General features: G+C 39.1%; 1 pseudogene; it reads left to right on the top strand.

The window, feature by feature from the left end:
- LOC149165092 (uncharacterized) overlaps positions 1–16,961 on the top strand; it is a 37,412-nt pseudogene extending 20,451 nt beyond the window's left edge.
- The last annotated feature ends 1,871 nt before the right edge of the window (positions 16,962–18,832 follow it).

Genomic DNA, 18,832 nt, shown 5'->3' with positions numbered 1-18,832 from the left:
TTTTTTTCCATAGGTGTAACAACCATGGTGAAAATTCCATGTAATAAAAGTTAATAAAGGCGAAATAAGACCATTGTTAAGGGGAACTCATTCCAAGCTAAATGTTGGGCAAAGATATCCTAGTGGGCATCACTGGATGTGTGTTTTGCCTAAGAAAATTAGCAAAGGCTAAGGCAAAGGAATTAAAAGGCAAAAAGGCATTTTTGTCACATTTATTTATGAAAATATAGGAAATTAGGAGAAAAGTAAGGTGAAAGGTCACAAGTTGCATGTGAGGAGGAATTGAAGGGATATAATGGAAAATGAAGAAAATAGAGGCATCACTCATAAAAAGGCTTCTAAGGATAAGTTGGCTAACCTTTTGTCAGTTCAAGTTTGGAGCTCTCTCATTATTCTCTCTCTCTCTCACTCATGGTCATTTAGAGTTTTCTTGGAGCACTCTAGCTTTGGATCAAAGAAGGAAGAGAAAGAAAAGGGAAAGGAAGGAAAGCAAGGATCAAGGAAAGGAAAGTAGGATCAAGCAGCTTCAGCAGGAATACTTGTAGGTAACCTTTTTCATGTGTGATTCCCTAGCTATTTTGGAGATGCATGGATTTGCATGTTGGTGTATGGTTCTCTTGCTGACAGTGGCATGGTTTTGCCGTGTTAGGACAGTGGTTTTCAAACTATCCTTTCATTTTTCCGGATGCCATGGTATGTTGGGATGTTCATCTCAGTTTTTAGATTTGGTTTTCCAGACAGATTTCGGAATCTGGGGTGGAGGTGGTCTCAAGGTTAATTCCCAAAGGCCTAGGAATCCCTTGACCGATTTTCGCGGGATACACAGTAAAACCTGAGGGAGAAGTCTCAGTTTAGGGCCCAATGATCCGAGTTTGGATTGTTTTAAAGCCTAAGAGACTGGTCTTGGTTTAGGGCCTAGTGATCTGGGATTGGATTGCAGTAAATCTTGAGAGACAAGGAGACGAAAAATTCCTCAAGGATAGTGATGGATTCTGGATGGCATTACAAGTTTATTTCAGTTGTGATTGAAGCACTGGTTTTGGTGTGATCACGGTTTAATGAGGGTGGAGGTAGTTTAACCTATAGATGCCTTTGATTGTTCATGGATTGGTTGTTCTATGTGATCCCACATTCATGCTTGGAATATAACACGGGGGTGACTGGCTGAAAGAGATATTTGGTTTAGCCATTTCTACGATCAGGTGGTATGTGGAAGTCTCAACCTTGGTTGGATTTTCCTATGATTAATAGAATCTGAGTTCTCTTAATTTTGTACTGGTTTATATGTGGATTTGATGGTTGTCATATCTATGATATTTATATGGTTTTATGCTAGTTATAAGCATGGTTAAATGGTTGGTTCATGTCATGGCTATTTCATGTATTTACTGGTAATTGTTAAATGGATGGATGAATGACCTAATTGATGTTATAATAGTTCAATGGAGAAGGAGGTGATCCTTCTGGTCATGTTTCTTAATTTCTTTCATTTATGCTCTATATTGTATCCTAGACTTGTAGTTTTCATTGATGCCAAGTGTTTGACAGAATGTCAGTCCCGGTTGGGGATGCTTAGGCCTAGTCCTGAGGTTGAATTTTTATTTGTTTATATTGTCATCATGTATTTGATGGATTCTAAATGTTATAGCAAGTTCTGGGCAGAGGCCAGGATTTTAGGCTAGAAAAGTGGCTCAAATCTTGGGGACGTTGGCACAAGCCTGCTAGAAAAAGTCTAGGGACGCTGGCACATAGGCCTATGAGAGAAAATTTGGCTTCTGGTCATTGTCTTGCCTATAACATGAGAGCGATCAAGGGTTAAAATGCTTAAATCACCAATGGGACTCAGGGACATGATGTCTAAGTGGATGACATGTCTCCTAAGGGCGTTGTTTCTGATGTGGATAGGTTTGTTCCGTCGGTTCCATTTCCTTAAGGTCACCAAGGAAGTTGAATTCCTTATAGTAGTCACTCTCATCGTATATTTACCCTAGTTGGTCAGTTTCTTGGGTAGAGATGGGAGGAGGGGGTGTTACAGATTGGTATCAGAGCATGGTTGCGCTCTCTTTGGGTGAAAGTGTTGATCATGCATGCATGCCAGTTGCATGTATGTCTCTTACACTTTCATTCCCTGTGCTTGTTGCATTACATCATGTTGATCATGATTATAGTAAGGTTGTCATGAGAAACATGATGTGATTTTGTGAGATGCATCATCAGAAGTATATGACTAGTTGCATATGGTAATATGTCACTTACATGTTGATTATATGTCGCTTGACTACATCCTTGCATGTCAGCTGCATTCTTGAATGTTTTGATTACATGTATCAATCTTCTAGGTTGATTACAAGAATTGATTGCTTATGCTCAACCACATGTGTTCATAGGTATGTGTAGTTGATTAGGCATTGCTTATGAATGTTGATAGTTGCATGTGAAAATGTGTGCAATGCAGTAATGGTTGTTTTCATGTATGAGGTCATAGCATGCATTGTTGATATGGCCATGCATTGATGACTAGACCCTAGATAGAATGATGTTTATGTGTTGATACACTTATTCGATATATGTCTATATGATGTTATGATTATGTTATACATGTATCATGCTAATTTGATGATCTTGCAAACAAGGTATCCTCCCCGAATTATGCTAAGGTATGTTGGTTTATTATGATTTGATTTAGATGACATAGTATGCCTTGCAGGAAACAGATTAGATGGCTAGAAAGGTGGTAGACTACATAGAATCTCCCTATGCATCAGATGGTTGGTGTGGTGAGGGGAACTCTTCTGACTTTGTAGACACATTGAGAAGCCTAAAGGAATAAATAAGGAGTTGCAAAGAATACAATGAAAAAATCATGTAGGAACAAGAGAAACAAGAAAAGGTGAATGTGATACTACTTTAGAGTTTGTCATATTTGTAGCAACAATGACCACTTCGAATCAACCATGGACATGAGTACAAAACTAATGGGCATATGGAAGTAGGTCTCCTAGTAGACACAGGTCAGACATGTCTAACACCATTAGAGATGGCAGGTTTTTCGACACTCCAGATAGGAGAAATGATCGACACATGTACTATTCCAATTTTGGTTCTGATAGGCATCATGATCATCATCGTTATCATCCTAGGACCAGTGATAGGGGATACTTTCCAGGTGAGTTTAAGAAGGCAAAGACACCTACCTTTTATGGAGAGATGAATAAATCACACGATGTAGAAGCATGGTTGCTAGGTATGAAGAAATTCTTCCAATTGCATGATTATTCAGAAAACATGAAAGCAAAGATAGCCACTTTCAGTCTCAAAGGTAAAGCAGATATTTGGTGGGAAGGCGTGAAGAATTCAAAATGTATACATGAGGAATATTTGACTTGGCATGCATTTGAAAGGCTCTTCAAGAAGAAGCACTTGTCAGAGAGGTACTACGATGACAGAGCTAAGGATTTGTATGAGTTGCGGATGGGTTCTATGACATATGATGAGTATACTAGCACATTTTTGGATTTGTTGAGATATGTGCCTTACCTTTGGGAGGGGAAGGCCAAGGTTCAGAGATTTATCAGTGTACTGGAAGTTGCATATAGAGACCAGATTGAGTTCAATGAGCTTAGATCGTTGGAGGAGGCCATCTGAAATTTGAAGCATTGTTATGAGCAATCAAAACGCAAAGTTAAGCCTAAGCATGACTTGAAAATAAATGAGAAAGCTAAAGGAAAATTACCACCAAAGGGAGGAAGACCTCAAGATGAAAGTGAGAAAGAAAATGCAATTCCTTAAAAGAGATTCAATACAACTAAGAAGGGACGTGGAGAGCAACACGCTAGAGGCGGTGATAGGGAACCATTGCAGCATTGGATATGTGGTAAGGATCATCATAAGAGGGATTTTCCACATTATTAGAGTGGTGGTAGACCCCATATCTATAGTGTTCAGGAGGCACATACATTTGGTGATGTTGGTCATAGCATTCCTCAAATCTATGCAACTATGAACAACAGGCAGGCAGATCATTAGGCATCGATCATTGAGATGGATAGTAAGCTTTATGATCAAGTTGTTTCTATTTGGATTGCTCTTGGATCTAACTATAGTTATATTAATCTTGACCTGGTGAATAAGTGTGGTTTGAGAAAAGAAGTGCATGCAGAATCTTGGTTGGTACAGTTGGATACAAGTACGAAGAAGAGAGTTCACCATTGGGTAAGAGATTATGCATTTGAGTTAAATGGTATGCCTACAACAACCCATTTGAATGTATTTCCATTGGGATCGTATAATATGCTTTTGGGTATGGATTGGCTATACCTTCACAGAACCAAAGTGGATTGCTTTGACAAGGCCATTGAGTGTGTGGATGATAGTGGGGAAAATAGGACTTTGCAGGGGAAGAAGAAGCCTACATCACTGAGGATGGTTACCGCTATGTAGGCTAAGTGCAGTCACATAAAAGGTAGTGTGATGTTTGCAATACACATTTCTAGTGACAAGGGTAAGGAGGTTAAGGATGATGATGTGTTAAGCAGGTACCTAGTTTTGCAGCAATTTCAAGATGTATTTCCTGAGGACATTACAGAGTTTCCACCTCACAGGGAGGTGGACTTTTCTATTGAGTTGGTGCAAAGGGTAGCTCCAACATCAAAAGCACCTTACAGGATGAGCACACCTGTTATAAGAATGAGGAAGAACATGCCGAGAATTTAGCAGCAATATTGAGATTACTAAGAGAGCATCAGTTGTATGCTAAACTTAGCAAATGCATCTTCTTTCATACTGAGGTACATTACTTGGGGCATGTTGTCTCCAAGGATGGCATAAGCATGGATCCAGAAAAGATAAGGGCCATCATGGAGTGGGCGGCTCCTAGGAATGTGGATGAGGTGAGATCTTCTATGGGATTGGTAGGTTACTATAGTAGGTTCATCAAGAACTTCTCACACATTGCATATCTTATCACACCATTACAGCAGAAAGGTAACAAGTACGAATGGATAAAGGAGTGTGAGGCTAGTTTTGAGAATCTTAAGCAGTTGTTGACACATGCACCAATGTTAAAGATTGTGGATCCAAACAAGTAGTTTGTAGTGTGTACAAATGCTTGAAAGAGAGGACTTGGTGGACTTGTCATGCGAGAGGACAGGTAGTGTGCCATGAGTCACTGACACTGAATGAGCATAAGCAGAACTACCCAACACACGATATTGAGCTAGCAATGATTATACATGCATTGAAGATGTGGAGTCATATTTTCTTAGCAGGAGGTTTACATTGATGAGCGATCAAAGTGGATTGAGATATTTTTTTGATCAGCCGAATCTAAATGCCAAGAAAGCTAGACTGTTGGCTACCCTTAGTGAGTTTGACTTCGAGATTAGATACATCAAAGGGAAGGAGAATCAAGTTGCAAATTCTCTTAGTATGAAGGTACAGGTAAATCATATAGCAGCTATGAGCTCTTATGGGACAGAGTTACAGGATAGGATCTTGCAGGCAAGACAACGGGATGACAAATACATGGAGATTATGCATAGGCTACAACAGAGAAAAAATACAGGTACGGGTATAGGTGATCCATATGTAGACTATTGTCTCACAACAGATGGTTTGGTGAGATTTAGAGACATGATTTATGTATCGAATTGCAGTGAGCTCAAGAAGCTTATCTTGAGAGAGTTTCACTCCAAGCCATACTCGGTTCATCCAAGATATCAGAAGACATTGACAATGGTAAATAATTTCTACTATTAGCTGAATATGAAGAAGGAAGTGGCAAAGTTCATGGCTAGATGTTTAGATTATCAGTAGGTCAAGGCAGAATGTAAGCATCCAGGTGGTTCACTATATCCTATAGCGATTCTGGAATGGAAATGGGAGGTCGTTTCCATGGATTTCATTACAAGTCTTCCGAGGACAGTAAAACAACATGATTCTATTATGGTTGTGGTTGACAGGTTGAGTAAGGTAGCTCATTTCATTCTAGTAAAGACTACATATTCAGCCAGTGAGGTAGCACATGTGTTTATCAAGGAGATAGTGAGACTGCACGGTGTTCCAAAGAATATTGTGTCGGACAGGGATGCAAAGTTCACTTCCAAGTTTTGGAAGGATCTATTTGCAGGCTTGGGTACAAAGTTGGCCTTCAGTACAACTTATCATCCATAGACATATGGATAGACAGAGAGGGTCAACAGGATCTTGGAGGATATGTTGAGGATGTACGTGATGCATCAACAAAAGAAATGGGAGGAGTATCTTCCATTGGTTGAGTTCTCATACAAAAATGGTTATCAGGAGTCATTGAGGATAAGTCCTTTCAAGGCATTGTATGGGTAGAGTTGTAACACTCCCGTCAGTTGGAGTGATCCAGTGAATAGGGCACTTATTGGACTAGATATGTTGGTGGACCTGGAGCAGGAAATGAAGGTTATAAAGAAGAAACTAAAGACAAACAGGATAGACAAAAGAGTTATGTTGATCAACACAGGATGTTCAAGGAGTTTCAGGTTGGGGATCATGTGTATTTGCACATCAAGCCCAAGAAAATATCTTTGAGTATTGGTTCATGTGCCAAGTTGGCACCATGATATTGTAGGCCTTTCGAGATACTTGAGAGGATTGGACCAGTGGCATATCGACTTGCACTTCCTCCAACAGTGAAAGTCCATGATGTTTTCCATATATCATTTCTTAAGAAGTATATAAAGGATGTTGATCATGTTATTGATTGGTCTGTATTGCAGGTGGAGAAAGAAGGAGAGTTCCAATTGGACCCTCAGTGCATATTGCATCAGAAACATCTCATGCTTAGGAACAGAGCCATAGAACAATTTAAAGTGCAGTGGAAGCACTTTGGGCCTAAAGAAGCTACATGAGAGATGGCAGATCAGTTGCATGCCCTGTATCCTTCATTGTTTGTTGGTTGAGGAAAAGCAATTTTGGTTTGATGTTGGTATATGTTGGCATATGTTTTGTTGATGTTTTGGTATATGTATGTATATGTATATGTATATGGATGTAAATTATGCCATGAGCTAAGTTATAAAGCTCCAATAAGCGGTATGGGTATCATGTTATTATGGTTTTTATATTGTCATGTTGTTGTGATGTTTTGCATTTAAGCATGTCTTTCATTGTAAATACTGCAACGAGCTAATTTATAAAGCTCCATGGGCAGTATGTTTTCTTTTCAGCGGTTTTGTTGAGGTCATGGTGTGGTTTAACATCGAGAATGGTGTCTCCCAAAGGGGAGGGTTTTGTAACAACACTGGTGAAAATTCCATGTAATAAAAGTTAATAAAGGCAAAATAAGACCATGGTTAAGCGACATTTATTCCAAGCTTAATGTTGGGAAAAGATATCCTAGTGGGAATCACTATATGTGTGTTTTGGCTAGGGAAATTGGCAAAGGCTAAGGAAAAGGAATTAAAAGGCAAAAAAGCATTTTTGGCACATTTATTTATGGAATTAAAGGAAATTAGGAGAAAAGTAAGGTGAAAGGTCACAAGTTGCATGTGAGGAGGATATTGAAGGAAAATAATAGAAAATGAAGAAAATAGACGCCTCACTCATGAAAAGGCTTTTGAGGATCAGTTGTCTAACCTTTTGTCAGTTCAAGTTTGGAGCTCTCTCATTATTCTCTCTCTCTCTCTCTCTCACTCTTGGTCACTTAGAGTTTTCATCGAACACTATAGCTTTGGATCAAGGAAGGAAGAGAAAGAAAAGGGAAGGGAAGGAAAACAAGGATCAAGGAAAGGAAAGCAGGATCAAGTAGCTTCAGTAGGAATATTTGCAGGTAACCTTTTGCATGTGTGACTTCCTATTTGGTTTTGACATGCATGGATTTTCATGTTGGTGTATGGTTCTCTTGTTGTCGGTGGCATGGTTTTGTCGGGTTATGAAAATGGATTTCACCCTAGCCTTTCCTTTTTATGGATGCCATATTATGTTGGGATGTTTATCTCAATTTTGAGCTTTGGTTTGCCGAATGGATTTCAGAATCTAGGGTGGAGGTGGTCTCAAGGTTCATTCCCAAAGGCTTAGGAATCCCTTGACCGTTTTTGGTGGGATACATGGCAAAGCCAGAGAGAGAAGTCTCGGTTTAGGGCCTAGTGATCCAGGTTTGGATTGCAGTAAAGCCTGAGAGATTGGTCTCGGTTTAGGGCCTAGTGACCTAGGATTTGATTGCGGTAAATCTTGAGAGATTGGTCTCAGTTTAGGGCCTAGTGATCTGGGATTGGATTACGATAAATCTTGAGAGACAAGGAGATGGAAAATTCCTCAAGGATAGTGATGGATTCTGGATGGCATTCCAAGTTCGGTTCAGTTGTGATTGAAGCATCGGTTCTGGTGTGATCATGGTTTGATGAGGGTGGAGGTAGTTTAACTTCTGGATTACCTTGGTTGTTCATGGATTGGTTACTCTATGTGATACCACATTCATGCTTGGAATATGGCACGGGGGTGACTGGCTGAAAGAGAGAATTGGTTCAGCCATGTCCACGGTCTAGTGGTACGTGGAAGTCCTAAACCTAGTCGGATTTTCCTATGGTTAATAAAAGCTAAGTTCTCTTACTTTTTCACTGGCTTATATGTGGATTTAATGGTTGTCATATCTATGATATTTATATGGTTTTATGGTGGTTACAAGCATGGTTAAATGACTAGTTCATGTCATGGTTATTCCATGTATTTACTGGTAATTGTTAAATGGATGGATGAACGCCTAATTGATGTTATAATAGTTCAATGGAGAAGGAGGTGATACTTTTGGTTATGTTTGTTAAGTTTTTTCAGTCATTTATTCTTTGTATTATATCCTATACCTATAGGTTGCATTGATGCCAAGTGTTTGACAAAATGTCACTCTTGGTCGAGGATGCTTGAGCCTAGTTTGGAGGTTTGTTTTTTATTTGTTTATATTGTCATCATGTCTTTGATGGATTCTGAAGGTTATTTCTTGGAAAATTTTGGGATTCTGGGCTAGAAAAGTGGCTCAAATCTTGGGGACGCTAGCACAGGTCTACTGGAAAAAGTCTAGGGACGCTGGCACATAGACCTATGAGAGTGAATTTGGCTTCTGATCACTGTTTTGCCTATAGCATGAGAGCGACCACGGGTTAAAAGGATTAAATCACCAGTGGGACTCAAGGACAGGATGTTTGAGTGGTTGAAAGGTATCCTGAGGGTATTGTTGTTGACGTGGATGGGTTTGTTTGATACATTTCATCGGTTCCATTTCCTTAAGGTCACCAAGGAAGTTCAATCCCTTATAGTAGCCTCTCTCGTCACATGTTTACCCTGACTCGTCGGTTTCCTGGGTAGACCTCGAAGGAGGGGGTGTTACAATAGGAAACAAATTGGGTTATTTCATTAGTGTGGAGGAGTTTTGGTAGTGGAAAGAGTATTGACATATATCCTAGAGCCAAGTAGATGTTTGCCTTTGGGGGGGCCTCATTGTTGATGTGGAGATTTCCGCAGATGGGTCAGTTTGGGTACAAAAAGTGGATTACTAGAATATACCTTTCAAGTGTCATCGTTGTCACAATGTTGGACACATCTAGAAATATTTCCCTAGCTAGGGCCCTTAGATGTGTCTTGGTTTACTTCCCCAGTGCAGCTCTCCCTGAAAAAATTGAATTCTCAGGGGATCCCTACAAGACCAGGTTAGAATGGCTCTTCAATGTACATTTCTACCCCCAGGATCTATGTTGATAAGTCACATGTCCCTAATCCCTCTACTAATGGTTTTCCCTTGTAGACCCTAAAGAGAGATGCCCAATTCCAAATATTGGCCCCGCTTCCCCCCCATCTCTGGTATCCTCTCTCTTGGGAGGCCCCTCTAGCTCTTGTGGAGCCACTGATCCCTACCCACTCTTCACCCCCCCTTTCATTAGGGGACTTTTGAGGTCTAAAATTGGCCTCCTAAGGAAATTATACAATAATAGTGGGAATAATAAAACAATATTAGATTACATCATCAAATTTTAGAGGGAAAAAAGAAAAAACTATTTTTTCAACTTGTATTTTCAACTTATATCCCTATAGGTTTACTCAAATTTCGAGCAGAAACACATGTTGGATGTAGAATTTGATTCCTCATCCAAGGTGTACTCATGTTGCATACTTTTGATGGAACATGCTACACAAAAAATGAGAAATACATGAAAACGTGATTGCAATCACATTTTCATGTATTTCTCATTTTTCGTGTAGCAAGGTCCATCGAGAGTATGCAACATGGGTACTCATTGGATGAGGAATTAAATTTTTCATCCAACAAGTACTCCCACTCGAAATTTGAGTAAAACCTTAGGGAGATAAGTTGAAAACATGAGTTGAAAAATTAGTTTTATTATTTTAATATTTTTTAATCTTGTTACTTTTTTTCTCCAAAAATGGTGAATCATCCCCCATGGTTGACATCATCATCTTGATTCCTATTGGTTCTTATAATCTTGATTCTGGTTGTACATTTTTATTAGGAGGCCCATTTTAGACCTCAAAATTCCCCTAATGCATATTCCCCTCCTTAAATTCCCTCTCTTACTTTTCCTCAGGAGTCCAAGTGTAGTTATGCACTCCAACTAAGGAAGAATCAGGGTTTTCCCAAGCCTTTTAGTGGTGGCCTTGTGTTGGACCCCCTAGCGGTATTACTGATTGGTAGAAAGTCTCATTTACTCAAGGCTTAGGAGAGAGTCAAATTGGAAATAAAGGAAGCAAAATAATGTTCTATTATTATGGCCCTTAGAGAAAATTCAACAATGTCTATGGCTTCCCCATGAAAATTTTGTCATTCAATTATAGAGGCATTGGGGGTGTTTGAAAAAAAACCCACCCTTAAAATATTGATTACTTCTTTCAAACCAAACTTATTAATGTTACTAGAAACTATGTGTTCTTGATTAAAGGCACACTAAATTCTTGAAGCTTTCCTAAAGAATTTTTCCTTTATCCATATTAACTCTGATGGAATTTCAAGGGGTCTAATTGCTGGGTGGAATTCAAATTTCAAGGCCATCTTGTCTTCTTCCTTTCGCTCAGACATTCTTGTTAAGTTTCTACATAAAGATCTTGATTCTCCTATTTCTTTTATAAATATCTATGGGTCATATCCTAATCGAGAGCATCTTTGGTAGGAATTGGCCTATGCAAATATTTTTATGAATTACTTTGTGATTATTGGGGGAGATCTCAATTTTACTTTGGGATTATAGGAAGTAAGGGGGGAGTATCCTCAGTTGGATCCCCTCCACAACTTTTTTTCTTCTGATTGGCTAGTTCAAAACTATCTCTTGGAAAATGAAGTTGTCAAAATTTTATCAACCTAGATGAATGGTCGCTCGGATGGCAATGGGGTTTCAAAAAGACTCAATAGGTTCTTAGCTTTAGAAGCAATGATGAGCTAAGGCTTATATTTCAAAGCCTCGGTCTACTCAGGAGGGTTATCGGATCACAAACCGATTATGCTATGCATGGATCCGCAGGATGGGTCAAAGGTGATTCCCTTTAACTTTATCCCCTCCCGGTTAAACAAGGAATACTACCAAACTTTGGTGTTAAGTCTTTGGAGGTTGTTACACCAGTCAAGTTATCTTTTGTATATGGAACAAATTTTCATTAATTTGAGCTTTATTAATTTGGTTTCCAAGTCGCGGGCCATAGATCATTATAAAAGGGTGTAGGATCGATTGATTGAAGTAGAGAGGCTAATTGATGATACCTTATCCCATATGGATGCCAATTCTATCACATATAATTAATTAATTATCCTTAAATCCCTTGAAGAAGAAAGACATTCTCTATTGGTGGAGGAGGAAGAGTGGTGGTGATTAATAAACTTTGTTATATGACTTGCTTCTAAGGATAACAATATTGTTTTTTCATCAATTCTCTAATCAAAGAAAAATTGCAAACACCATTTGGGGCATTCGTGATCATAATGGAGACATCCTCCACACTTTTCCAAATAAATCAGCAGTGGGGTTCATCATTTTCAAGATCTCTTTAGAGCACCTGTGGGGTACCCTATTCAGGAAATTTTACAAGTGCTCCAAAAATTCGCCGGGGTGGTATCAAAAGAGATAAGTTATGTATTAAAAAAAACAACCTCGGATCAAGAAATTATAGTAGCACTCTCCTCAATGCATAAATCAGAGAGCCTTGGTCCAGATGGATTTTCGGTAGAATTCTACCTTCGTTTTTATGAGCTTCTAAAATATGACCTCCTAAAGATTGTTCATGGGATCCCTCAATTCTACTTTCTTATGCCTAATTCCAAAAACTCAGGATGACCTTTCCTTTTATGATTATCAATTGATAATTGGTTGCAATCTCATTTATAAACTCATCTCCAAGATCATTGTAATTCGAATTACTCCAATCCTCATTTCATATAAATAAGAGGAATAGTTTGGGTTCCTCCACAACAGGAACATTTATGAAGTTGCTCTAGGTCAAGGGGTTTTTCACTCCCTTAAAAAGATCAAATTCATGATCTTCCATCCTTAAATTGGACCTATCAAAGGCATATGACAAGGTCAACTGGACTTTCCTACAACTAGTGTTACCTTAGTTGGGATTTTCCCTTTAGGTTGTTAATTAGAAAATGGGGTGTATCTAGTCGACCAACTTCATGGTTTTAATCAATGGTGTCCCTTCATATTTTTTCCAAGCCTCAAGAGGTCTTTGCCAAGGTTGTATGTTGTCCCCTCCACTTTTGCTTAATCATCGCAGAGCCTTTCGATAGACTAGTTTGTGAGCTTCGATCCCAGGGGCATATTCATGGGATCAAAGTGGTTGAAGGAATGATGGTCACTCACTTGTTATTTGTGGACAATTTCCTTATTTGCATAGCAGGGGATAGAAGAGATTGCTCCTTTCTCAAAGATTCCGTAGACCTATTCTATAAAGACACATGTATGGAGATAAATGCAAACAAGTTCTACATTATATACAACAGGTTTTCAGCAGAACCCCTTTTTATGTTTAGGGATTATCTTCCCTTCATGGTTAAAAATTTGAATGGTGGTTTTAAATATTTGGGTTTCAACATTAAGAAAAACAAGTATTGCATCACAAATTGGATGTGGATGGTTAGAAAAGTGGAAGCCTGAATCTCAGTATGGACCAATCATTTTATATCCATTAGAGGTGGGCTTGTGCTTGTGAAATATGTCCTGGAAAATATCATTGTCTTCTGAAATTCCGTAGTTTTTGCCCCAAAAGGTGTATTAAATCTAATCGAGAAAGCCACTTTTCATTTTCTTTGGTCTAGTGCTAGTAGCCTAAAAGTCCTCCCTCTTGTAATGTCCAATTTTTTAGCTTCAAAGGAGATGGGGGGATGGGGTATAACAGACTCAAATATTTTTACATAAGCTCTAGCTAGTAAAAATGTGTGGCATCTTACACAGGAAAAATCTCTATGATATAAGGTGATACAATAAATAGTTTCCTAGCATGGCTCTAGTTGATTGGTTTCGAGTCTTAAATTAATCTTCTTCTTGCTCAATTGTTTGGAAAGCTTTGGTTTGAGATTTCCCACTGGTTGGCAAATGGACCACTTAGCATGTGGGAGATGGGAGGTAGATTCACCTAGGCCTCGAACCTTGCTATGGGGCATGTGAAGATTATAAGTTGTTTGCTCCTTTGTTGGATGAACTCAAGCACTTAAATACAATATTCTTAGTAGACGTCAAATCCCATGAGCCACAACTTAGGAGACGTCAAGGATGGAGGTTTGCTCGAGAGTTAGGATTTTCGGGAGCCTGTGTTGAGGAATGGAAGAAATTTGTGGATTAAGTTTTGGATAACACTATCTCCCTCAGAGACTCGAGGCGATATTCTTTATGTTGGTCCAAGAATATCCATACTAATTCCTTCACTAAAATATTGGGTTATAAAGCTTAGTTCTAGGACCACATCTCAGAATGAAAGTATTGGTGGTGAAAAGTGCCTTAGGGAACACATGCTCCTTTGAAAGCCATGCTAAATTTGTAGCTATCTCTCTCAAAACAATTACTTACCTGGGATAATCCTCAAAAGAGGGGATGGCATGAGCCAAACCAATGCTCCCTTTGCAAATCTTAAGAGGAAACCCATAGTCATCTCTTTTCACATTATTCTTATGTAGCTCAAGTGGTTTCTTTTTTATGGAAAAATTTTAAGCCTAAAACAAGGTGGGGGGCACTTGCCTTCGTGACACTTACATATTTTGGTGGCACGATAATAGGTGGTTTCTTTCAAAGCTCTCCCATGTCTATTGGTTGTTGATAATTGGCATACCCAGAACCTAGTTGTCTTAAATCAAGATAGGCCAATTTCTCTAGAGAGGTGTGTAGCATTGGTGGTGACCCTCACTTCAGAGTTCACATTGGAGTCAAATCCAAAAAATCCCAAGTTTCTTAACATGCCTGAAAGTGACTATGAATCTTCTTAGGGAATTTTCGATGGTGCCAGTTAAGGCCACCCCACTTGATGTAGTATTGGGGTAGCTTTGTATTTTAGTAACAATCACTTCATCTATTGTCGTTACTCCCTCGTCAGAGGCTCAAATGACAAAGATGAATTAGCAGCCTTATGGTTTCTCCTAGAACTAGCTCGAGAAAAGGCCTTTCTAGATTACAGGTTTTGGGTGAGGCTCAAATGACAAAGATGAATTAGCAGCCTTATGGTTTCTCCTAGAACTAACTCGAGAAAAGGCCTTTCTAGATTACAGGTTTTGGGTGATTCAAAATTGGTCATTGATTGGGCGAATAACAAGGATGAAGTAAACATTCTTGGCCTTAAACTCTTTTTCCGAACTTCAGAGTTGTGGCGAAGTCCTTTGAACATGTCACTTTATGTCATATTCTATGTGAACTCAACATGGAATTGTATAGGTTTTTAGAAGAAGTTCTCGCTCTTCCCATTGGTTCGATAAGCACTTACAAGTTCAAAAATGGAGAAGAAATTAAGTCCGTACTCTATCAGTTTTCTGCAACAATGCCTCGTGTTGTCATGAAGAATACTGGGTCAATCGCCTAGAAAAAAACAGCAGCAAGGGTTCCCAGCAAATTCTCCAAGACTCCGGCCAACTCCGTGAGCTATACACTACCAAAGGCAGAGCTCGAGGCTGTCGCAAAAGCGCAGTCGAAGACGTCGCCCATCGCTGAAACTCTGAAAGTCAGAGAGAAAGCCATCGAGCCATCTAAAGATTTGAACGAGCCAATTGTCGAAACCCAGACGGAAAAAGAGAATCCCGTAGTAGATGCCAATGAGGAGTACAAAGAATTCCCCAAGGACGCTGATGATGAGCCCTCTGCAAAAGGTAGCGAGGAGGGAGGCCAGCGAATAGACTTAGAGAAGGAGGAAATCGACACTGTAACGCAGGAAGCACATGATAATGAAGGTGAGGATACAGAACACCACGATGAGCTGGCTGTAAATAATGTAGTCATTGGTGAGCAGAGTCATGGAAATGAAGAAGGTGTGGAAGGTGACGGAGCTGATGACGAGCATGAGGTGGAAATGTCCGCCATGGTGAAGGAACGGATAAAGCAGAGAGAGTTTGAAGTGTTTGTGAGGGGGCTTCATAAAGACGCTGATGAAGAGGATTTGAAGAAGGTGTTTAGTGAGATTGGTGAAGTTGTTGAGATCAGATTGCCAAAGAATTCTCGGACTCCGAAGAATAAGAGCTTTGCATTTGTTCGTTTGCGAGTGTGGAGCAAGCCAAAAAGGCAGTGGCAGAGCTCAAGAATCCACAGGTGAGAGGGAAGCAATGCGTAGTTTCAAGAAACCAAGACAATGAAACTCTTCATGTACGCAATATTTGTAAATCATGGACAAAAGAGGCTCTCCAACAGAAATTGACAGAATATGAAATATACAATGTTGAGGAAATAACTTTGGAGGAAGATCCAGAACAAGAAGGGACAAATAGGGGGTTTGCATTTCTGGAGTTCCCCACTCATCTGGAGGCTACCAATGCCCTCATCCGCTTGCAGAAGCCAGACGTTTTCTTTGGTACTGACGTTTGTGCAAAAGTTGCATTTGCCAAATCTACCATTGACTCGGACGAGGGAGTTATGGCGCAGGTAAAGTCTATTCTTGTTGATGGATTGCCACTTTCTTGGGATGAAGAACGAGTTGTGGAGAAATTTAAAATTTATGGTGAAATTGAAGAAGTGCAATTGGCACGAAATATGCCTGCTGCTAAGCGAAAAGATTTTGGGTTCATTTCTTTCAGAACTCGTGAAGCCGCACTGGCGTGCATTGAAAGAGTAAATAAGAATGAGGAAAATGAAGAAGAAGACAAGAAGGTTACTCTGAAAGCTACTCTTCGGAAACCTCAGCGAAAGGGACGAGCAGTTAGGGGTAGGGTTCGTGCAGGATATGGTAGGGCTCGATTTGAGGTTTTTAGGGGAAGGCCCTTTTTAGATGAAAGACGTCAACATTTTGGAAGGGCATATGATAGGCGACCATCTGGTCCTGCTTATATACGAAGCGATCGGAGGAATTATAGAGAACAGGACGCTTACCTTGATAGGCGAACTCTAGCTTCAGGTAGACCCGATGAAACAGCTACTAGGCGATCTTCATACCAGGCAGATTATGGATATGATGGGATTCGATATTGTGAGAGCATGCCGCCACGCAGGCCTCCATACCCTGAAGATAGCTATAATTACGGGATGAATGGAATGGCAGACTATTACGATTATGCAGCAGGAGTATGTGGGTCCAAGCGCCCATATTCAGTTGTGAGTAACGATCTTCCATCCCCAGCTCGGCATTCCAGGAGTCGTTTAGATTATGAGGTACGTGCTCCAGAATTGCGTTGCGAAAGAGGGTACAGGGTAGGACAAGATTCACGATTAGGTTATGGTGCGGACAACCGAGGTGGTGCAATTTATTCAAATTCAAGTGATTACTTACCCAGGAGCAATGATGTTCGAGGAGGACCGTATCCGTATTGAAAAGCTCAGCGTCTTATTATTGAAAAGTTAGATAGAGACTGAGATGCAATAAAGTAGAATAGATTTATTACCAGCCAATTTTTTATATTATAATGGTAATTATTACATTTTTAGTGGCTTGATAAGCATTTCTTCCCATCACTTGGTATAAATTCAATAAATTCAATAAAGTAAATTTCATATTATGAATAAAATAAAAAAGTCGGAATGCATTTATGGTATAAATTCAAAAATAAATTTCTTATGAGGAAAATTTTCAATAATCATCCTAAAATAAAATCAAATAAAAAAGTAGCAAATGCATTTGCCTATGATTTTTTAGTGAAGGGATGGAAGGACGATTTCATAAAGAAAAGCTTCACTGGTTGCATGACACTTGGCCCTTAATTTTGCCCTAGTAAGAGCCAAACCCTAGCTCAATAGCACCTATGTCTCTTCATATAATCTCTTCATATAAGTTTTGTAGACTTTTTCTCTTGTTTGATGTTGAGATAGGTTGAGTCTTTAATTTGATGGGCCAAAAGGTGTAAAGGGAAGTTGGAACTAGGCTGCATTAGTAGGTTTGAAGAAGATTTTGTGGTAAAATTCTAGGGTTGACATGGAATATCCACAAGCCCTAACCAAGATTGATAATTTTCCATGGATTGCGCATAAGTTGAAGTGTCATCAAGGGCAGACCATGTCGTCCTTCAAGGTATGTGTTAGACTTTTTTGTTGATGATTTTTGTATATATTATAAAGCAGTTATGTACATGTGTATAGCCTATTAGAAGGTGTTTTGCAAAGCTCTTAGTATTTTCTCTTGTAAAATATAACAAGAGAAGATGGTTTGTAATCTAGATCTTTGATATCAAGTGTGAAAGGATGATGGTAAGAAAATTGTGACTTGTACTTGAGTTGAAAGGGCTATCTTCAATTATGTGTGCGGTAATAATATTTTGTGCCTATAATAATGATGGTTGGGCAATGGTTCCTATCCTAATGACAATGATGAATTGCAGTGCCTCCATGACAGTGATCTGTGCCTCCATGACATAGATCTATGCATATATGACAATGTTGTGTGACATAACTCTATGACAGTGATATTATATGGAAGAAGCTTATGATAATGATCTTTGATGTCTGACAATGTCTTTGTGATGTATAGCAGTGACCTTATAACAATGGGATATATGGCTGTATATTTATGACAGATGTGTGGCAGTGTGCTTATGGAAATGTCCTTATGGCTATGTTGTATGGCAATATCCTTGCATAACAGAATCTATATGATAGCAATAGTGAAGTATGAAGTGCTCTATGACAGTGATAGTGATGAACATTGTGCTCTTATGATACTATGATATGGAGGCATGTGTATACATCTCTAATATACTTGTTTGTTGTTAGGTTGGCCTTATGAGGCCTAACATGATTTATGATGAAAGACATATGTCTCGTTCTTACTGTACTTTATATCTCATTTGAACATTGATGAATATCTAATAGAAGAAGAAGAATTGATTTATGGGTTTTCCCCCTTGTGGGGTTTTGCCCTGGCCTTCGACCAAAATCCTGGTGTCTTTATTATGTATGTTTTTCTTCTATTGTTCCTTACTATTCCACTGCATTATTGGTTTTATTATTATCTCTACATGATTGCTAATGATGATATGATGTTATGGGGTGAATGTTATGTGAAAATGTTGAAAATGTTTGAAAATGAAATTATCTACAACAAAGAACAATCTAGCCCTAAAAAATAACAAAAAGGAAATTGAAAAGTGGATTCAATAAAAATGGCAGCCAAAAGGGGAGTTGGACCTGAGGCTAGGCCCTAAAGGTTTTTTATGGTGATTTTCTCTAACTTAGAGGACAAGGCTAGCGTT

This window comes from Pinus tabuliformis, chromosome 5_1, assembly GCF_031772625.1.
Source record: "Pinus tabuliformis cultivar Carrire ecotype Pingquan chromosome 5_1, CPIR1, whole genome shotgun sequence".
NCBI lineage: Eukaryota > Viridiplantae > Streptophyta > Pinopsida > Pinales > Pinaceae > Pinus > Pinus tabuliformis.
The sequence above is the reverse complement of the archived record's forward strand: the minus strand, read 5'-3'. Positions and strand labels throughout refer to the sequence as shown.